The sequence below is a fragment of the Andrographis paniculata genome, unplaced genomic scaffold (genome assembly GCF_009805555.1).
Source record: "Andrographis paniculata isolate CXL003 unplaced genomic scaffold, ASM980555v1 Contig80END, whole genome shotgun sequence".
Taxonomy (NCBI): domain Eukaryota; kingdom Viridiplantae; phylum Streptophyta; class Magnoliopsida; order Lamiales; family Acanthaceae; genus Andrographis; species Andrographis paniculata.
Genome location: NW_026137618.1, coordinates 5,469,625 through 5,491,659, shown reverse-complemented (window position 1 = coordinate 5,491,659; position 22,035 = coordinate 5,469,625).

Here is a 22,035-nt window from a genome sequence, read left to right as displayed (position 1 = left end):
GAACGACGACCTTGTACGCTGTTCACGGACCCGTCGTCCAGCCGTATATTGCGAACGAGGATTCGCGCAGGGGCGCCGACGAACCCGCGTCAACGCGAGAAGTCCAGTATTATCGTTTAGAGAAAGGAGAACTCGTAACAAGGATTCTATAGTTGAACCTGCGAAAGGATCATTGTCGATGTCTGCCCCGGCAGACAACAACGGATTCGTGACCCGACGTACGAATGCCGGTCAGGCCGTCCATCGAGGCAGAGTGGGCGCCCCAAAAAACTCCTGCGCGGATTTTCGTGAATATGTAGGCAGAAAAATTGATTTCCTGCGATGCACGTCACGGCCAAAAATCGCGAACGACGACCTTGTAAGCTGTTCACAGACCCGTCGTCCAGCCGTATATTGCGAACGAGGATTCGCGCAGGGGCGCCGACGAACCCGCGTCAACGCGAGAAGTCCAGTAAGCCTTATCGTTTAGAGAAAGGAGAACTCGTAACAAGGATTCTATAGTTGAACCTGCGAAAGGATCATTGTCGATGTCTGCCCCGGCAGACAACAACGGATTCGTGACCCGACGTACGAATGCCGGTCAGGCCGTCCATCGAGGCAGAGTGGGCGCCCCAAAAAACTCCTGCGCGGATTTTCGTGAATATGTAGGCAGAAAAATTGATTTCCTGCGATGCACGTCACGGCCAAAAATCGCGAACGACGACCTTGTAAGCTGTTCACAGACCCGTCGTCCAGCCGTATATTGCGAACGAGGATTCGCGCAGGGGCGCCGACGAACCCGCGTCAACGCGAGAAGTCCAGTAAGCCTTATCGTTTAGAGAAAGGAGAACTCGTAACAAGGATTCTATAGTTGAACCTGCGAAAGGATCATTGTCGATGTCTGCCCCGGCAGACAACAACAGATTCGTGACCCGACGTACGAATGCCGGTCAGGCCGTCCATCGAGGCAGAGTGGGCGCCCCAAAAAACTCCTGCGCGGATTTTTGCGAATATGTAGGCAGGAAAAATTGATTTCCTGCAATGCACGTCACGGCCAAAAATTGCGAACGACGACCTTGTACGCTGTTCACGGACCCGTCGTCCAGCCGTATATTGCGAACGAGGATTCGCGCAGGGGCGCCGACGAACCCGCGTCAACGCGAGAAGTCCAGTAATTATCGTTTAGAGAAAGGAGAACTCGTAACAAGGATTCTATAGTTGAACCTGCGAAAGGATCATTGTCGATGTCTGCCCCGGCAGACAAAACGGATTCGTGACCCGACGTACGAATGCCGGTCAGGCCGTCCATCGAGGCAGAGTGGGCGCCCCAAAAAACTCCTGCGCGGATTTTCGCGAATATGTAGGCAGCAAAAATAGATTTCCTGCGATGCACGTCACGGCCAAAAATCGCGAACGACGACCTTGTACGCTGTTCACGGACCCGTCGTCCAGCCGTATATTGCGAACGAGGATTCGCGCAGGGGCGCCGACGAACCCGCGTCAACGCGAGAAGTCCAGTAAGCCTTATCGTTTAGAGAAAGGAGAACTCGTAACAAGGATTCTATAGTTGAACCTGCGAAAGGATCATTGTCGATGTCTGCCCCGGCAGACAACAACGGATTCGTGACCCGACGTACGAATGCCGGTCAGGCCGTCCATCGAGGCAGAGTGGGCGCCCCAAAAAACTCCTGCGCGGATTTTCGCGAATATGTAGGCAGAAAAATTGATTTCCTGCGATGCACGTCACGGCCAAAAATCGCGAACGACGACCTTGTACGCTGTTCACGGACCCGTCGTCCAGCCGTATATTGCGAACGAGGATTCGCGCAGGGGCGCCGACGAACCCGCGTCAACGCGAGAAGTCCAGTAAGCCTTATCGTTTAGAGAAAGGAGAACTCGTAACAAGGATTCTATAGTTGAACCTGCGAAAGGATCATTGTCGATGTCTGCCCCGGCAGACAACAACGGATTCGTGACCCGACGTACGAATGCCGGTCAGGCCGTCCATCGAGGCAGAGTGGGCGCCCCAAAAAACTCCTGCGCGGATTTTTGCGAATATGTAGGCAGGAAAAATTGATTTCCTGCGATGCACGTCACGGCCAAAAATCGCGAACGACGACCTTGTACGCTGTTCACGGACCCGTCGTCCAGCCGTATATTGCGAACGAGGATTCGCGCAGGGGCGCCGACGAACCCGCGTCAACGCGAGAAGTCCAGTATTATCGTTTAGAGAAAGGAGAACTCGTAACAAGGATTCTATAGTTGAACCTGCGAAAGGATCATTGTCGATGTCTGCCCCGGCAGACAACAACGGATTCGTGACCCGACGTACGAATGCCGGTCAGGCCGTCCATCGAGGCAGAGTGGGCGCCCCAAAAAACTCCTGCGCGGATTTTCGTGAATATGTAGGCAGAAAAATTGATTTCCTGCGATGCACGTCACGGCCAAAAATCGCGAACGACGACCTTGTAAGCTGTTCACGGACCCGTCGTCCAGCCGTATATTGCGAACGAGGATTCGCGCAGGGGCGCCGACGAACCCGCGTCAACGCGAGAAGTCCAGTAAGCCTTATCGTTTAGAGAAAGGAGAACTCGTAACAAGGATTCTATAGTTGAACCTGCGAAAGGATCATTGTCGATGTCTGCCCCGGCAGACAACAACGGATTCGTGACCCGACGTACGAATGCCGGTCAGGCCGTCCATCGAGGCAGAGTGGGCGCCCCAAAAAACTCCTGCGCGGATTTTCGCGAATATGTAGGCAGAAAAATTGATTTCCTGCGATGCACGTCACGGCCAAAAATCGCGAACGACGACCTTGTACGCTGTTCACGGACCGTCGTCCAGCCGTATATTGCGAACGAGGATTCGCGCAGGGGCGCCGACGAACCCGCGTCAACGCGAGAAGTCCAGTAAGCCTTATCGTTTAGAGAAAGGAGAACTCGTAACAAGGATTCTATAGTTGAACCTGCGAAAGGATCATTGTCGATGTCTGCCCCGGCAGACAACAACGATTCGTGACCCGACGTACGAATGCCGGTCAGGCCGTCCATCGAGGCAGAGTGGGCGCCCCAAAAAACTCCTGCGCGGATTTTTGCGAATATGTAGGCAGGAAAAATTGATTTCCTGCGATGCACGTCACGGCCAAAAATTGCGAACGACGACCTTGTACGCTGTTCACGGACCCGTCGTCCAGCCGTATATTGCGAACGAGGATTCGCGCAGGGGCGCCGACGAACCCGCGTCAACGCGAGAAGTCCAGTATTATCGTTTAGAGAAAGGAGAACTCGTAACAAGGATTCTATAGTTGAACCTGCGAAAGGATCATTGTCGATGTCTGCCCCGGCAGACAAAACGGATTCGTGACCCGACGTACGAATGCCGGTCAGGCCGTCCATCGAGGCAGAGTGGGCGCCCCAAAAAACTCCTGCGCGGATTTTCGCGAATATGTAGGCAGCAAAAATTGATTTCCTGCGATGCACGTCACGGCCAAAAATTGCGAACGACGACCTTGTACGCTGTTCACGGACCCGTCGTCCAGCCGTATATTGCGAACGAGGATTCGCGCAGGGGCGCCGACGAACCCGCGTCAACGCGAGAAGTCCAGTAAGCCTTATCGTTTAGAGAAAGGAGAACTCGTAACAAGGATTCTATAGTTGAACCTGCGAAAGGATCATTGTCGATGTCTGCCCCGGCAGACAACAACGGATTCGTGACCCGACGTACGAATGCCGGTCAGGCCGTCCATCGAGGCAGAGTGGGCGCCCCAAAAAACTCCTGCGCGGATTTTCGCGAATATGTAGGCAGCAAAAATAGATTTCCTGCGATGCACGTCACGGCCAAAAATCGCGAACGACGACCTTGTACGCTGTTCACGGACCCGTCGTCCAGCCGTATATTGCGAACGAGGATTCGCGCAGGGGCGCCGACGAACCCGCGTCAACGCGAGAAGTCCAGTAAGCCTTATCGTTTAGAGAAAGGAGAACTCGTAACAAGGATTCTATAGTTGAACCTGCGAAAGGATCATTGTCGATGTCTGCCCCGGCAGACAACAACGGATTCGTGACCCGACGTACGAATGCCGGTCAGGCCGTCCATCGAGGCAGAGTGGGCGCCCCAAAAAACTCCTGCGCGGATTTTCGCGAATATGTAGGCAGAAAAATTGATTTCCTGCGATGCACGTCACGGCCAAAAATCGCGAACGACGACCTTGTAAGCTGTTCACGGACCCGTCGTCCAGCCGTATATTGCGAACGAGGATTCGCGCAGGGGCGCCGACGAACCCGCGTCAACGCGAGAAGTCCAGTAAGCCTTATCGTTTAGAGAAAGGAGAACTCGTAACAAGGATTCTATAGTTGAACCTGCGAAAGGATCATTGTCGATGTCTGCCCCGGCAGACAACAACGGATTCGTGACCCGACGTACGAATGCCGGTCAGGCCGTCCATCGAGGCAGAGTGGGCGCCCCAAAAAACTCCTGCGCGGATTTTCGCGAATATGTAGGCAGAAAATTGATTTCCTGCGATGCACGTCACGGCCAAAAATCGCGAACGACGACCTTGTACGCTGTTCACGGACCCGTCGTCCAGCCGTATATTGCGAACGAGGATTCGCGCAGGGGCGCCGACGAACCCGCGTCAACGCGAGAAGTCCAGTAAGCCTTATCGTTTAGAGAAAGGAGAACTCGTAACAAGGATTCTATAGTTGAACCTGCGAAAGGATCATTGTCGATGTCTGCCCCGGCAGACAACAACAGATTCGTGACCCGACGTACGAATGCCGGTCAGGCCGTCCATCGAGGCAGAGTGGGCGCCCCAAAAAACTCCTGCGCGGATTTTTGCGAATATGTAGGCAGGAAAAATTGATTTCCTGCGATGCACGTCACGGCCAAAAATTGCGAACGACGACCTTGTACGCTGTTCACGGACCCGTCGTCCAGCCGTATATTGCGAACGAGGATTCGCGCAGGGGCGCCGACGAACCCGCGTCAACGCGAGAAGTCCAGTAAGCCTTATCGTTTAGAGAAAGGAGAACTCGTAACAAGGATTCTATAGTTGAACCTGCGAAAGGATCATTGTCGATGTCTGCCCCGGCAGACAAAACGGATTCGTGACCCGACGTACGAATGCCGGTCAGGCCGTCCATCGAGGCAGAGTGGGCGCCCCAAAAAACTCCTGCGCGGATTTTCGCGAATATGTAGGCAGCAAAAATTGATTTCCTGCGATGCACGTCACGGCCAAAAATCGCGAACGACGACCTTGTACGCTGTTCACGGACCCGTCGTCCAGCCGTATATTGCGAACGAGGATTCGCGCAGGGGCGCCGACGAACCCGCGTCAACGCGAGAAGTCCAGTAAGCCTTATCGTTTAGAGAAAGGAGAACTCGTAACAAGGATTCTATAGTTGAACCTGCGAAAGGATCATTGTCGATGTCTGCCCCGGCAGACAAAACGGATTCGTGACCCGACGTACGAATGCCGGTCAGGCCGTCCATCGAGGCAGAGTGGGCGCCCCAAAAAACTCCTGCGCGGATTTTCGCGAATATGTAGGCAGCAAAAATTGATTTCCTGCGATGCACGTCACGGCCAAAAATCGCGAACGACGACCTTGTACGCTGTTCACGGACCCGTCGTCCAGCCGTATATTGCGAACGAGGATTCGCGCAGGGGCGCCGACGAACCCGCGTCAACGCGAGAAGTCCAGTAAGCCTTATCGTTTAGAGAAAGGAGAACTCGTAACAAGGATTCTATAGTTGAACCTGCGAAAGGATCATTGTCGATGTCTGCCCCGGCAGACAACAACGGATTCGTGACCCGACGTACGAATGCCGGTCAGGCCGTCCATCGAGGCAGAGTGGGCGCCCCAAAAAACTCCTGCGCGGATTTTCGCGAATATGTAGGCAGAAAAAATTGATTTCCTGCGATGCACGTCACGGCCAAAAATCGCGAACGACGACCTTGTACGCTGTTCACGGACCCGTCGTCCAGCCGTATATTGCGAACGAGGATTCGCGCAGGGGCGCCGACGAACCCGCGTCAACGCGAGAAGTCCAGTAAGCCTTATCGTTTAGAGAAAGGAGAACTCGTAACAAGGATTCTATAGTTGAACCTGCGAAAGGATCATTGTCGATGTCTGCCCCGGCAGACAACAACGGATTCGTGACCCGACGTACGAATGCCGGTCAGGCCGTCCATCGAGGCAGAGTGGGCGCCCCAAAAAACTCCTGCGCGGATTTTCGCGAATATGTAGGCAGAAAAATTGATTTCCTGCGATGCACGTCACGGCCAAAAATCGCGAACGACGACCTTGTACGCTGTTCACGGACCCGTCGTCCAGCCGTATATTGCGAACGAGGATTCGCGCAGGGGCGCCGACGAACCCGCGTCAACGCGAGAAGTCCAGTAAGCCTTATCGTTTAGAGAAAGGAGAACTCGTAACAAGGATTCTATAGTTGAACCTGCGAAAGGATCATTGTCGATGTCTGCCCCGGCAGACAACAACGATTCGTGACCCGACGTACGAATGCCGGTCAGGCCGTCCATCGAGGCAGAGTGGGCGCCCCAAAAAACTCCTGCGCGGATTTTCGCGAATATGTAGGCAGCAAAAATTGATTTCCTGCGATGCACGTCACGGCCAAAAATTGCGAACGACGACCTTGTACGCTGTTCACGGACCCGTCGTCCAGCCGTATATTGCGAACGAGGATTCGCGCAGGGGCGCCGACGAACCCGCGTCAACGCGAGAAGTCCAGTAAGCCTTATCGTTTAGAGAAAGGAGAACTCGTAACAAGGATTCTATAGTTGAACCTGCGAAAGGATCATTGTCGATGTCTGCCCCGGCAGACAACAACGGATTCGTGACCCGACGTACGAATGCCGGTCAGGCCGTCCATCGAGGCAGAGTGGGCGCCCCAAAAAACTCCTGCGCGGATTTTCGCGAATATGTAGGCAGCAAAAATTGATTTCCTGCGATGCACGTCACGGCCAAAAATTGCGAACGACGACCTTGTACGCTGTTCACGGACCCGTCGTCCAGCCGTATATTGCGAACGAGGATTCGCGCAGGGGCGCCGACGAACCCGCGTCAACGCGAGAAGTCCAGTAAGCCTTATCGTTTAGAGAAAGGAGAACTCGTAACAAGGATTCTATAGTTGAACCTGCGAAAGGATCATTGTCGATGTCTGCCCCGGCAGACAACAACGGATTCGTGACCCGACGTACGAATGCCGGTCAGGCCGTCCATCGAGGCAGAGTGGGCGCCCCAAAAAACTCCTGCGCGGATTTTCGCGAATATGTAGGCAGCAAAAATGGATTTCCTGCGATGCACGTCACGGCCAAAAATCGCGAACGACGACCTTGTACGCTGTTCACGGACCCGTCGTCCAGCCGTATATTGCGAACGAGGATTCGCGCAGGGGCGCCGACGAACCCGCGTCAACGCGAGAAGTCCAGTAAGCCTTATCGTTTAGAGAAAGGAGAACTCGTAACAAGGATTCTATAGTTGAACCTGCGAAAGGATCATTGTCGATGTCTGCCCCGGCAGACAACAACGGATTCGTGACCCGACGTACGAATGCCGGTCAGGCCGTCCATCGAGGCAGAGTGGGCGCCCCAAAAAACTCCTGCGCGGATTTTCGCGAATATGTAGGCAGAAAAATTGATTTCCTGCGATGCACGTCACGGCCAAAAATCGCGAACGACGACCTTGTACGCTGTTCACGGACCCGTCGTCCAGCCGTATATTGCGAACGAGGATTCGCGCAGGGGCGCCGACGAACCCGCGTCAACGCGAGAAGTCCAGTAAGCCTTATCGTTTAGAGAAAGGAGAACTCGTAACAAGGATTCTATAGTTGAACCTGCGAAAGGATCATTGTCGATGTCTGCCCCGGCAGACAACAACGGATTCGTGACCCGACGTACGAATGCCGGTCAGGCCGTCCATCGAGGCAGAGTGGGCGCCCCAAAAAACTCCTGCGCGGATTTTCGCGAATATGTAGGCAGAAAAATTGATTTCCTGCGATGCACGTCACGGCCAAAAATCGCGAACGACGACCTTGTACGCTGTTCACGGACCCGTCGTCCAGCCGTATATTGCGAACGAGGATTCGCGCAGGGGCGCCGACGAACCCGCGTCAACGCGAGAAGTCCAGTAAGCCTTATCGTTTAGAGAAAGGAGAACTCGTAACAAGGATTCTATAGTTGAACCTGCGAAAGGATCATTGTCGATGTCTGCCCCGGCAGACAACAACGGATTCGTGACCCGACGTACGAATGCCGGTCAGGCCGTCCATCGAGGCAGAGTGGGCGCCCCAAAAAACTCCTGCGCGGATTTTCGCGAATATGTAGGCAGCAAAAATTGATTTCCTGCGATGCACGTCACGGCCAAAAATCGCGAACGACGACCTTGTACGCTGTTCACGGACCCGTCGTCCAGCCGTATATTGCGAACGAGGATTCGCGCAGGGGCGCCGACGAACCCGCGTCAACGCGAGAAGTCCAGTAAGCCTTATCGTTTAGAGAAAGGAGAACTCGTAACAAGGATTCTATAGTTGAACCTGCGAAAGGATCATTGTCGATGTCTGCCCCGGCAGACAACAACGGATTCGTGACCCGACGTACGAATGCCGGTCAGGCCGTCCATCGAGGCAGAGTGGGCGCCCCAAAAAACTCCTGCGCGGATTTTCGCGAATATGTAGGCAGAAAAATTGATTTCCTGCGATGCACGTCACGGCCAAAAATCGCGAACGACGACCTTGTACGCTGTTCACGGACCCGTCGTCCAGCCGTATATTGCGAACGAGGATTCGCGCAGGGGCGCCGACGAACCCGCGTCAACGCGAGAAGTCCAGTAAGCCTTATCGTTTAGAGAAAGGAGAACTCGTAACAAGGATTCTATAGTTGAACCTGCGAAAGGATCATTGTCGATGTCTGCCCCGGCAGACAACAACGGATTCGTGACCCGACGTACGAATGCCGGTCAGGCCGTCCATCGAGGCAGAGTGGGCGCCCCAAAAAACTCCTGCGCGGATTTTTGCGAATATGTAGGCAGCAAAAATTGATTTCCTGCGATGCACGTCACGGCCAAAAATTGCGAACGACGACCTTGTACGCTGTTCACGGACCCGTCGTCCAGCCGTATATTGCGAACGAGGATTCGCGCAGGGGCGCCGACGAACCCGCGTCAACGCGAGAAGTCCAGTAAGCCTTATCGTTTAGAGAAAGGAGAACTCGTAACAAGGATTCTATAGTTGAACCTGCGAAAGGATCATTGTCGATGTCTGCCCCGGCAGACAACAACGGATTCGTGACCCGACGTACGAATGCCGGTCAGGCCGTCCATCGAGGCAGAGTGGGCGCCCCAAAAAACTCCTGCGCGGATTTTCGCGAATATGTAGGCAGAAAAATTGATTTCCTGCGATGCACGTCACGGCCAAAAATCGCGAACGACGACCTTGTACGCTGTTCACGGACCCGTCGTCCAGCCGTATATTGCGAACGAGGATTCGCGCAGGGGCGCCGACGAACCCGCGTCAACGCGAGAAGTCCAGTAAGCCTTATCGTTTAGAGAAAGGAGAACTCGTAACAAGGATTCTATAGTTGAACCTGCGAAAGGATCATTGTCGATGTCTGCCCCGGCAGACAACAACGGATTCGTGACCCGACGTACGAATGCCGGTCAGGCCGTCCATCGAGGCAGAGTGGGCGCCCCAAAAAACTCCTGCGCGGATTTTCGCGAATATGTAGGCAGAAAAATTGATTTCCTGCGATGCACGTCACGGCCAAAAATCGCGAACGACGACCTTGTACGCTGTTCACGGACCCGTCGTCCAGCCGTATATTGCGAACGAGGATTCGCGCAGGGGCGCCGACGAACCCGCGTCAACGCGAGAAGTCCAGTAAGCCTTATCGTTTAGAGAAAGGAGAACTCGTAACAAGGATTCTATAGTTGAACCTGCGAAAGGATCATTGTCGATGTCTGCCCCGGCAGACAACAACGGATTCGTGACCCGACGTACGAATGCCGGTCAGGCCGTCCATCGAGGCAGAGTGGGCGCCCCAAAAAACTCCTGCGCGGATTTTTGCGAATATGTAGGCAGGAAAAATTGATTTCCTGCGATGCACGTCACGGCCAAAAATTGCGAACGACGACCTTGTACGCTGTTCACGGACCCGTCGTCCAGCCGTATATTGCGAACGAGGATTCGCGCAGGGGCGCCGACGAACCCGCGTCAACGCGAGAAGTCCAGTAAGCCTTATCGTTTAGAGAAAGGAGAACTCGTAACAAGGATTCTATAGTTGAACCTGCGAAAGGATCATTGTCGATGTCTGCCCCGGCAGACAACAACGGATTCGTGACCCGACGTACGAATGCCGGTCAGGCCGTCCATCGAGGCAGAGTGGGCGCCCCAAAAAACTCCTGCGCGGATTTTCGCGAATATGTAGGCAGAAAAATTGATTTCCTGCGATGCACGTCACGGCCAAAAATCGCGAACGACGACCTTGTACGCTGTTCACGGACCCGTCGTCCAGCCGTATATTGCGAACGAGGATTCGCGCAGGGGCGCCGACGAACCCGCGTCAACGCGAGAAGTCCAGTAAGCCTTATCGTTTAGAGAAAGGAGAACTCGTAACAAGGATTCTATAGTTGAACCTGCGAAAGGATCATTGTCGATGTCTGCCCCGGCAGACAACAACGGATTCGTGACCCGACGTACGAATGCCGGTCAGGCCGTCCATCGAGGCAGAGTGGGCGCCCAAAAAAACTCCTGCGCGGATTTTCGCGAATATGTAGGCAGCAAAAATTGATTTCCTGCGATGCACGTCACGGCCAAAAATCGCGAACGACGACCTTGTACGCTGTTCACGGACCCGTCGTCCAGCCGTATATTGCGAACGAGGATTCGCGCAGGGGCGCCGACGAACCCGCGTCAACGCGAGAAGTCCAGTAAGCCTTATCGTTTAGAGAAAGGAGAACTCGTAACAAGGATTCTATAGTTGAACCTGCGAAAGGATCATTGTCGATGTCTGCCCCGGCAGACAACAACGATTCGTGACCCGACGTACGAATGCCGGTCAGGCCGTCCATCGAGGCAGAGTGGGCGCCCAAAAAACTCCTGCGCGGATTTTCGCGAATATGTAGGCAGCAAAAATGGATTTCCTGCGATGCACGTCACGGCCAAAAATCGCGAACGACGACCTTGTACGCTGTTCACGGACCCGTCGTCCAGCCGTATATTGCGAACGAGGATTCGCGCAGGGGCGCCGACGAACCCGCGTCAACGCGAGAAGTCCAGTAAGCCTTATCGTTTAGAGAAAGGAGAACTCGTAACAAGGATTCTATAGTTGAACCTGCGAAAGGATCATTGTCGATGTCTGCCCCGGCAGACAACAACGGATTCGTGACCCGACGTACGAATGCCGGTCAGGCCGTCCATCGAGGCAGAGTGGGCGCCCCAAAAAACTCCTGCGCGGATTTTTGCGAATATGTAGGCAGGAAAAATTGATTTCCTGCGATGCACGTCACGGCCAAAAATTGCGAACGACGACCTTGTACGCTGTTCACGGACCCGTCGTCCAGCCGTATATTGCGAACGAGGATTCGCGCAGGGGCGCCGACGAACCCGCGTCAACGCGAGAAGTCCAGTATTATCGTTTAGAGAAAGGAGAACTCGTAACAAGGATTCTATAGTTGAACCTGCGAAAGGATCATTGTCGATGTCTGCCCCGGCAGACAAAACGGATTCGTGACCCGACGTACGAATGCCGGTCAGGCCGTCCATCGAGGCAGAGTGGGCGCCCCAAAAAACTCCTGCGCGGATTTTCGCGAATATGTAGGCAGCAAAAATTGATTTCCTGCGATGCACGTCACGGCCAAAAATCGCGAACGACGACCTTGTACGCTGTTCACGGACCCGTCGTCCAGCCGTATATTGCGAACGAGGATTCGCGCAGGGGCGCCGACGAACCCGCGTCAACGCGAGAAGTCCAGTAAGCCTTATCGTTTAGAGAAAGGAGAACTCGTAACAAGGATTCTATAGTTGAACCTGCGAAAGGATCATTGTCGATGTCTGCCCCGGCAGACAACAACGGATTCGTGACCCGACGTACGAATGCCGGTCAGGCCGTCCATCGAGGCAGAGTGGGCGCCCCAAAAAACTCCTGCGCGGATTTTCGCGAATATGTAGGCAGAAAAATTGATTTCCTGCGATGCACGTCACGGCCAAAAATCGCGAACGACGACCTTGTACGCTGTTCACGGACCCGTCGTCCAGCCGTATATTGCGAACGAGGATTCGCGCAGGGGCGCCGACGAACCCGCGTCAACGCGAGAAGTCCAGTAAGCCTTATCGTTTAGAGAAAGGAGAACTCGTAACAAGGATTCTATAGTTGAACCTGCGAAAGGATCATTGTCGATGTCTGCCCCGGCAGACAACAACAGATTCGTGACCCGACGTACGAATGCCGGTCAGGCCGTCCATCGAGGCAGAGTGGGCGCCAAAAAAACTCCTGCGCGGATTTTTGCGAATATGTAGGCAGGAAAAATTGATTTCCTGCAATGCACGTCACGGCCAAAAATTGCGAACGACGACCTTGTACGCTGTTCACGGACCCGTCGTCCAGCCGTATATTGCGAACGAGGATTCGCGCAGGGGCGCCGACGAACCCGCGTCAACGCGAGAAGTCCAGTAAGCCTTATCGTTTAGAGAAAGGAGAACTCGTAACAAGGATTCTATAGTTGAACCTGCGAAAGGATCATTGTCGATGTCTGCCCCGGCAGACAACAACGAATTCGTGACCCGACGTACGAATGCCGGTCAGGCCGTCCATCGAGGCAGAGTGGGCGCCCCAAAAAACTCCTGCGCGGATTTTTGCGAATATGTAGGCAGGAAAAATTGATTTCCTGCGATGCACGTCACGGCCAAAAATTGCGAACGACGACCTTGTACGCTGTTCACGGACCCGTCGTCCAGCCGTATATTGCGAACGAGGATTCGCGCAGGGGCGCCGACGAACCCGCGTCAACGCGAGAAGTCCAGTAAGCCTTATCGTTTAGAGAAAGGAGAACTCGTAACAAGGATTCTATAGTTGAACCTGCGAAAGGATCATTGTCGATGTCTGCCCCGGCAGACAACAACGAATTCGTGACCCGACGTACGAATGCCGGTCAGGCCGTCCATCGAGGCAGAGTGGGCGCCCCAAAAAACTCCTGCGCGGATTTTTGCGAATATGTAGGCAGGAAAAATTGATTTCCTGCAATGCACGTCACGGCCAAAAATTGCGAACGACGACCTTGTACGCTGTTCACGGACCCGTCGTCCAGCCGTATATTGCGAACGAGGATTCGCGCAGGGGCGCCGACGAACCCGCGTCAACGCGAGAAGTCCAGTAAGCCTTATCGTTTAGAGAAAGGAGAACTCGTAACAAGGATTCTATAGTTGAACCTGCGAAAGGATCATTGTCGATGTCTGCCCCGGCAGACAACAGCGAATTCGTGACCCGACGTACGAATGCCGGTCAGGCCGTCCATCGAGGCAGAGTGGGCGCCCCAAAAAAACTCCTGCGCGGATTTTTGCGAATATGTAGGCAGGAAAAATTGATTTCCTGCAATGCACGTCACGGCCAAAAATTGCGAACGACGACCTTGTACGCTGTTCACGGACCCGTCGTCCAGCCGTATATTGCGAACGAGGATTCGCGCAGGGGCGCCGACGAACCCGCGTCAACGCGAGAAGTCCAGTAAGCCTTATCGTTTAGAGAAAGGAGAACTCGTAACAAGGATTCTATAGTTGAACCTGCGAAAGGATCATTGTCGATGTCTGCCCCGGCAGACAACAACGGATTCGTGACCCGACGTACGAATGCCGGTCAGGCCGTCCATCGAGGCAGAGTGGGCGCCCCAAAAAACTCCTGCGCGGATTTTCGCGAATATGTAGGCAGAAAAATTGATTTCCTGCGATGCACGTCACGGCCAAAAATCGCGAACGACGACCTTGTACGCTGTTCACGGACCCGTCGTCCAGCCGTATATTGCGAACGAGGATTCGCGCAGGGGCGCCGACGAACCCGCGTCAACGCGAGAAGTCCAGTAAGCCTTATCGTTTAGAGAAAGGAGAACTCGTAACAAGGATTCTATAGTTGAACCTGCGAAAGGATCATTGTCGATGTCTGCCCCGGCAGACAACAACGGATTCGTGACCCGACGTACGAATGCCGGTCAGGCCGTCCATCGAGGCAGAGTGGGCGCCCCAAAAAACTCCTGCGCGGATTTTTGCGAATATGTAGGCAGGAAAAATTGATTTCCTGCAATGCACGTCACGGCCAAAAATTGCGAACGACGACCTTGTACGCTGTTCACGGACCCGTCGTCCAGCCGTATATTGCGAACGAGGATTCGCGCAGGGGCGCCGACGAACCCGCGTCAACGCGAGAAGTCCAGTAAGCCTTATCGTTTAGAGAAAGGAGAACTCGTAACAAGGATTCTATAGTTGAACCTGCGAAAGGATCATTGTCGATGTCTGCCCCGGCAGACAACAACGAATTCGTGACCCGACGTACGAATGCCGGTCAGGCCGTCCATCGAGGCAGAGTGGGCGCCCCAAAAAACTCCTGCGCGGATTTTTGCGAATATGTAGGCAGGAAAAATTGATTTCCTGCGATGCACGTCACGGCCAAAAATTGCGAACGACGACCTTGTACGCTGTTCACGGACCCGTCGTCCAGCCGTATATTGCGAACGAGGATTCGCGCAGGGGCGCCGACGAACCCGCGTCAACGCGAGAAGTCCAGTAAGCCTTATCGTTTAGAGAAAGGAGAACTCGTAACAAGGATTCTATAGTTGAACCTGCGAAAGGATCATTGTCGATGTCTGCCCCGGCAGACAACAACGAATTCGTGACCCGACGTACGAATGCCGGTCAGGCCGTCCATCGAGGCAGAGTGGGCGCCCCAAAAAACTCCTGCGCGGATTTTTGCGAATATGTAGGCAGGAAAAATTGATTTCCTGCAATGCACGTCACGGCCAAAAATTGCGAACGACGACCTTGTACGCTGTTCACGGACCCGTCGTCCAGCCGTATATTGCGAACGAGGATTCGCGCAGGGGCGCCGACGAACCCGCGTCAACGCGAGAAGTCCAGTAAGCCTTATCGTTTAGAGAAAGGAGAACTCGTAACAAGGATTCTATAGTTGAACCTGCGAAAGGATCATTGTCGATGTCTGCCCCGGCAGACAACAACGAATTCGTGACCCGACGTACGAATGCCGGTCAGGCCGTCCATCGAGGCAGAGTGGGCGCCCCAAAAAACTCCTGCGCGGATTTTTGCGAATATGTAGGCAGGAAAAATTGATTTCCTGCAATGCACGTCACGGCCAAAAATTGCGAACGACGACCTTGTACGCTGTTCACGGACCCGTCGTCCAGCCGTATATTGCGAACGAGGATTCGCGCAGGGGCGCCGACGAACCCGCGTCAACGCGAGAAGTCCAGTAAGCCTTATCGTTTAGAGAAAGGAGAACTCGTAACAAGGATTCTATAGTTGAACCTGCGAAAGGATCATTGTCGATGTCTGCCCCGGCAGACAACAACGGATTCGTGACCCGACGTACGAATGCCGGTCAGGCCGTCCATCGAGGCAGAGTGGGCGCCCCAAAAAACTCCTGCGCGGATTTTCGCGAATATGTAGGCAGAAAAATTGATTTCCTGCGATGCACGTCACGGCCAAAAATCGCGAACGACGACCTTGTACGCTGTTCACGGACCCGTCGTCCAGCCGTATATTGCGAACGAGGATTCGCGCAGGGGCGCCGACGAACCCGCGTCAACGCGAGAAGTCCAGTAAGCCTTATCGTTTAGAGAAAGGAGAACTCGTAACAAGGATTCTATAGTTGAACCTGCGAAAGGATCATTGTCGATGTCTGCCCCGGCAGACAACAACAGATTCGTGACCCGACGTACGAATGCCGGTCAGGCCGTCCATCGAGGCAGAGTGGGCGCCCCAAAAAACTCCTGCGCGGATTTTTGCGAATATGTAGGCAGGAAAAATTGATTTCCTGCAATGCACGTCACGGCCAAAAATGCGAACGACGACCTTGTACGCTGTTCACGGACCCGTCGTCCAGCCGTATATTGCGAACGAGGATTCGCGCAGGGGCGCCGACGAACCCGCGTCAACGCGAGAAGTCCAGTAAGCCTTATCGTTTAGAGAAAGGAGAACTCGTAACAAGGATTCTATAGTTGAACCTGCGAAAGGATCATTGTCGATGTCTGCCCCGGCAGACAACAACGAATTCGTGACCCGACGTACGAATGCCGGTCAGGCCGTCCATCGAGGCAGAGTGGGCGCCCCAAAAAACTCCTGCGCGGATTTTTGCGAATATGTAGGCAGGAAAAATTGATTTCCTGCGATGCACGTCACGGCCAAAAATTGCGAACGACGACCTTGTACGCTGTTCACGGACCCGTCGTCCAGCCGTATATTGCGAACGAGGATTCGCGCAGGGGCGCCGACGAACCCGCGTCAACGCGAGAAGTCCAGTAAGCCTTATCGTTTAGAGAAAGGAGAACTCGTAACAAGGATTCTATAGTTGAACCTGCGAAAGGATCATTGTCGATGTCTGCCCCGGCAGACAACAACGAATTCGTGACCCGACGTACGAATGCCGGTCAGGCCGTCCATCGAGGCAGAGTGGGCGCCCCAAAAAACTCCTGCGCGGATTTTTGCGAATATGTAGGCAGGAAAAATTGATTTCCTGCAATGCACGTCACGGCCAAAAATTGCGAACGACGACCTTGTACGCTGTTCACGGACCCGTCGTCCAGCCGTATATTGCGAACGAGGATTCGCGCAGGGGCGCCGACGAACCCGCGTCAACGCGAGAAGTCCAGTAAGCCTTATCGTTTAGAGAAAGGAGAACTCGTAACAAGGATTCTATAGTTGAACCTGCGAAAGGATCATTGTCGATGTCTGCCCCGGCAGACAACAGCGAATTCGTGACCCGACGTACGAATGCCGGTCAGGCCGTCCATCGAGGCAGAGTGGGCGCCCCAAAAAACTCCTGCGCGGATTTTTGCGAATATGTAGGCAGGAAAAATTGATTTCCTGCAATGCACGTCACGGCCAAAAATTGCGAACGACGACCTTGTACGCTGTTCACGGACCCGTCGTCCAGCCGTATATTGCGAACGAGGATTCGCGCAGGGGCGCCGACGAACCCGCGTCAACGCGAGAAGTCCAGTAAGCCTTATCGTTTAGAGAAAGGAGAACTCGTAACAAGGATTCTATAGTTGAACCTGCGAAAGGATCATTGTCGATGTCTGCCCCGGCAGACAACAACGGATTCGTGACCCGACGTACGAATGCCGGTCAGGCCGTCCATCGAGGCAGAGTGGGCGCCCCAAAAAACTCCTGCGCGGATTTTCGCGAATATGTAGGCAGCAAAAATTGATTTCCTGCGATGCACGTCACGGCCAAAAATCGCGAACGACGACCTTGTACGCTGTTCACGGACCCGTCGTCCAGCCGTATATTGCGAACGAGGATTCGCGCAGGGGCGCCGACGAACCCGCGTCAACGCGAGAAGTCCAGTAAGCCTTATCGTTTAGAGAAAGGAGAACTCGTAACAAGGATTCTATAGTTGAACCTGCGAAAGGATCATTGTCGATGTCTGCCCCGGCAGACAACAAAGAATTCGTGACCCGACGTACGAATGCCGGTCAGGCCGTCCATCGAGGCAGAGTGGGCGCCCCAAAAAACTCCTGCGCGGATTTTTGCGAATATGTAGGCAGGAAAAATTGATTTCCTGCAATGCACGTCACGGCCAAAAATTGCGAACGACGACCTTGTACGCTGTTCACGGACCCGTCGTCCAGCCGTATATTGCGAACGAGGATTCGCGCAGGGGCGCCGACGAACCCGCGTCAACGCGAGAAGTCCAGTAAGCCTTATCGTTCTGAGAAAGGAGAACTCGTAAAGAGGATTCTATAGTTGAACCTGCGAAAGGATCATTGTCGATGTCTGCCCCGGCAGACAACAGCGAATTCGTGACCCGACGTACGAATGCCGGTCAGGCCGTCCATCGAGGCAGAGTGGGCGCCCCAAAAAACTCCTGCGCGGATTTTTGCGAATATGTAGGCAGGAAAAATTGATTTCCTGGAATGCACGTCACGGCCAAAAATTGCGAACGACGACCTTGTACGCTGTTCACGGACCCGTCGTCCAGCCGTATATTGCGAACGAGGATTCGCGCAGGGGCGCCGACGAACCCGCGTCAACGCGAGAAGTCCAGTAAGCCTTATCGTTTAGAGAAAGGAGAACTCGTAACAAGGATTCTATAGTTGAACCTGCGAAAGGATCATTGTCGATGTCTGCCCCGGCAGACAACAACGAATTCGTGACCCGACGTACGAATGCCGGTCAGGCCGTCCATCGAGGCAGAGTGGGCGCCCCAAAAAACTCCTGCGCGGATTTTTGCGAATATGTAGGCAGGAAAAATTGATTTCCTGCAATGCACGTCACGGCCAAAAATTGCGAACGACGACCTTGTACGCTGTTCACGGACCCGTCGTCCAGCCGTATATTGCGAACGAGGATTCGCGCAGGGGCGCCGACGAACCCGCGTCAACGCGAGAAGTCCAGTAAGCCTTATCGTTTAGAGAAAGGAGAACTCGTAACAAGGATTCTATAGTTGAACCTGCGAAAGGATCATTGTCGATGTCTGCCCCGGCAGACAACAACGAATTCGTGACCCGACGTACGAATGCCGGTCAGGCCGTCCATCGAGGCAGAGTGGGCGCCCCAAAAAACTCCTGCGCGGATTTTTGCGAATATGTAGGCAGGAAAAATTGATTTCCTGCAATGCACGTCACGGCCAAAAATTGCGAACGACGACCTTGTACGCTGTTCACGGACCCGTCGTCCAGCCGTATATTGCGAACGAGGATTCGCGCAGGGGCGCCGACGAACCCGCGTCAACGCGAGAAGTCCAGTAAGCCTTATCGTTTAGAGAAAGGAGAACTCGTAACAAGGATTCTATAGTTGAACCTGCAAAGGATCATTGTCGATGTCTGCCCCGGCAGACAACAGCGAATTCGTGACCCGACGTACGAATGCCGGTCAGGCCGTCCATCGAGGCAGAGTGGGCGCCCCAAAAAACTCCTGCGCGATTTTTGCGAATATGTAGGCAGGAAAAATTGATTTCCTGGATGCACGTCACGGCCAAAAATTGCGAACGACGACCTTGTACGCTGTTCACGGACCCGTCGTCCAGCCGTATATTGCGAACGAGGATTCGCGCAGGGGCGCCGACGAACCCGCGTCAACGCGAGAAGTCCAGTAAGCCTTATCGTTTTGAGAAGGAGAACTCGTAACAAGGATTCTATAGTTGAACCTGCGAAAGGATCATTGTCGATGTCTGCCCCGGCAGACAACAGGAATTCGTGACCCGACGTACGAATGCCGGTCAGGCCGTCCATCGAGGCAGAGTGGGCGCCCCAAAAAACTCCTGCGCGGATTTTTGCGAATATGTAGGCAGGAAAAATTGATTTCCTGCAATGCACGTCACGGCCAAAAATTGCGAACGACGACCTTGTACGCTGTTCACGGACCCGTCGTCCAGCCGTATATTGCGAACGAGGATTCGCGCAGGGGCGCCGACGAACCCGCGTCAACGCGAGAAGTCCAGTAAGCCTTATCGTTTAGAGAAAGGAGAACTCGTAACAAGGATTCTATAGTTGAACCTGCGAAAGGATCATTGTCGATGTCTGCCCCGGCAGACAACAAAGAATTCGTGACCCGACGTACGAATGCCGGTCAGGCCGTCCATCGAGGCAGAGTGGGCGCCCCAAAAAACTCCTGCGCGGATTTTTGCGAATATGTAGGCAGGAAAATTGATTTCCTGCAATGCACGTCACGGCCAAAAATTGCGAACGACGACCTTGTACGCTGTTCACGGACCCGTCGTCCAGCCGTATATTGCGAACGAGGATTCGCGCAGGGGCGCCGACGAACCCGCGTCAACGCGAGAAGTCCAGTAAGCCTTATCGTTTAGAGAAAGGAGAACTCGTAACAAGGATTCTATAGTTGAACCTGCGAAAGGATCATTGTCGATGTCTGCCCCGGCAGACAACAAAGAATTCGTGACCAGACGTACGAATGCCGGTCAGGCCGTCCATCGAGGCAGAGTGGGCGCCCCAAAAAACTCCTGCGCGGATTTTTACGAATATGTAGGCAGGAAAAATTGATTTCCTGCAATGCACGTCACGGCCAAAAATCGCGAACGACGACCTTGTACGCTGTTCACGGACCCGTCGTCCAGCCGTATATTGCGAACGAGGATTCGCGCAGGGGCGCCGACAAACCCGCGTCAACGCGAGAAGTCCAGTAAGCCTTATCGTTTAGCGAAAGGAGAACTCGTGCACGGATTTTTGCGAATATGTAGGCAGGAAAAATTGATTTCCTGCAATGCACGTCACGGCCAAAAATTGCGAACGACGACCTTGTACGCTGTTCACGGACCCGTCGTCCAGCCGTATATTGCGAACGAGGATTCGCGCAGGGGCGCCGACGAACCCGCGTCAACGCGAGAAGTCCAGTAAGCCTTATCGTTTAGAGAAAGGAGAACTCGTAACAAGGATTCTATAGTTGAACCTGCGAAAGGATCATTGTCGATGTCTGCCCCGGCAGACAACAGCGAATTCGTGACCCGACGTACGAATGCCGGTCAGGCCGTCCATCGAGGCAGAGTGGGCGCCCCAAAAAACTCCTGCGCGGATTTTTGCGAATATGTAGGCAGGAAAAATTGATTTCCTGCAATGCACGTCACGGCCAAAAATTGCGAACGACGACCTTGTACGCTGTTCACGGACCCGTCGTCCAGCCGTATATTGCGAACGAGGATTCGCGCAGGGGCGCCGACGAACCCGCGTCAACGCGAGAAGTCCAGTAAGCCTTATCGTTTAGAGAAGGAGAACTCGTAACAAGGATTCTATAGTTGAACCTGCAAAGGATCATTGTCGATGTCTGCCCCGGCAGACAACAAAGAATTCGTGACCAGACGTACGAATGCCGGTCAGGCCGTCCATCGAGGCAGAGTGGGCGCCCCAAAAAACTCCTGCGCGGATTTTTGCGAATATGTAGGCAGGAAAAATTGATTTCCTGCAATGCACGTCACGGCCAAAAATCGCGAACGACGACCTTGTACGCTGTTCACGGACCCGTCGTCCAGCCGTATATTGCGAACGAGGATTCGCGCAGGGGCGCCGACGAACCCGCGTCAACGCGAGAAGTCCAGTAAGCCTTATCGTTTAGAGAAAGGAGAACTCGTGCAAGGATTTTTGCGAATATGTAGGCAGGAAAAATTGATTTCCTGCAATGCACGTCACGGCCAAAAATTGCGAACGACGACCTTGTACGCTGTTCACGGACCGTCGTCCAGCCGTATATTGCGAACGAGGATTCGCGCAGGGGCGCCGACGAACCCGCGTCAACGCGAGAAGTCCAGTAAGCCTTATCGTTTAGAGAAAGGAGAACTCGTAACAAGGATTCTATAGTTGAACCTGCGAAAGGATCATTGTCGATGTCTGCCCCGGCAGACAACAGCGAATTCGTGACCCGACGTACGAATGCCGGTCAGGCCGTCCATCGAGGCAGAGTGGGCGCCCCAAAAAACTCCTGCGCGGATTTTTGCGAATATGTAGGCAGAAAAATTGATTTCCTGCAATGCACGTCACGGCCAAAAATTGCGAACGACGACCTTGTACGCTGTTCACGGACCCGTCGTCCAGCCGTATATTGCGAACGAGGATTCGCGCAGGGGCGCCGACGAACCCGCGTCAACGCGAGAAGTCCAGTAAGCCTTATCGTTTAGAGAAAGGAGAACTCGTAACAAGGATTCTATAGTTGAACCTGCGAAAGGATCATTGTCGATGTCTGCCCCGGCAGACAACAACGAATTCGTGACCCGACGTACGAATGCCGGTCAGGCCGTCCATCGAGGCAGAGTGGGCGCCCAAAAAAACTCCTGCGCGGATTTTTGCGAATATGTAGGCAGGAAAAATTGATTTC